Raw genomic sequence first — 1,044 nt, forward strand, 5'->3', positions numbered from 1 at the left:
CCCAGCCTGTCGCTGAGTCAGGTGACGGATAGTCATATGGTGTCATCCAGAGGCAACACTTCTTACGAGAGGGAGGTTGCTCAACTCGAGCAGGGGTTCAGGCTTGGTTAGCAGAACAGCTTTTGTTTGCATATGCCTTGGTTTGTTTTTCCTTCTCAAGCAAGAGAAGGAAAACAGTTTTGGCTGGCAAAAGCGTTATAAGAAGGAGGTATGTTTGGAAAGGAACTACTGAGGAAGGTTAAAGGATCTGGGTTTGAGCTGATGCTGGAAGTTTTGTTGATGAAGCAAATACCGAAGGAGGGATGCAATCTGAACTATGGCAGGCTGGATATTTAGTGGGGAGCCCAAAAAGGGGGGAAACAAAGAGAATTGTACGGGGACTCTCGGTTTGCCCCATCTGGTCAATTGCAGATAAAAGGTCGCAACCGCTGCAGAGCCAGCAGTGGGGGACAAGGGGGTCTTTGCTGCCCATTCGAACCACATGACAGCATGCCGCTCATCGTGACGCTTGCTCGTGTTCCAGTTGACTCACAACCCTTTGATCAACCACTGTGGGTATTTGGGGGGGATTTTCCATCTCCTTACTTGTGTTCATCTGTCAGATTTTCCTCTGTGCTTAGCACATGGTTCCACACGGGCTCCGTAACTTGTTGTAAAAGAAACCTACCAGTTTCTCAACAACTGTTATAAAGTGTGGCAACATCCTGGTGAGAGACAGGAAAGTTAATAGCTTTGGGGCACTGAAGCTGTTGATGTTTTACAGGTGGAGACAAACGAGGTGGTCCCTTCTGGTTGGTGACTACTGCTCAGACACGTGCAGACTCGGGGGGGCACTGGGGAGGGCAGGGCAAACCCGGGATGCGTCCTTGTCAGCCGGTGCGACAAGCCCGTCTGGAGTAACGAGCGGGTACCAGCCAGCATTCCTCTTTCGCTCCCTCGACTTCAGAGCCGTCGGTCCGGGCGGTCCGGCAGCGGTGCTAGTGCTGCGCGACCTCGGGCTGCATTGCCCCAGCGCCCGTGGCGAGGGGCAGAACAAGGCCTGCC

Source organism: Eurypyga helias, unplaced genomic scaffold (assembly GCF_000690775.1).
Source record: "Eurypyga helias isolate BGI_N326 unplaced genomic scaffold, ASM69077v1 scaffold8825, whole genome shotgun sequence".
NCBI classification, from domain to species: Eukaryota; Metazoa; Chordata; class Aves; order Eurypygiformes; family Eurypygidae; genus Eurypyga; species Eurypyga helias.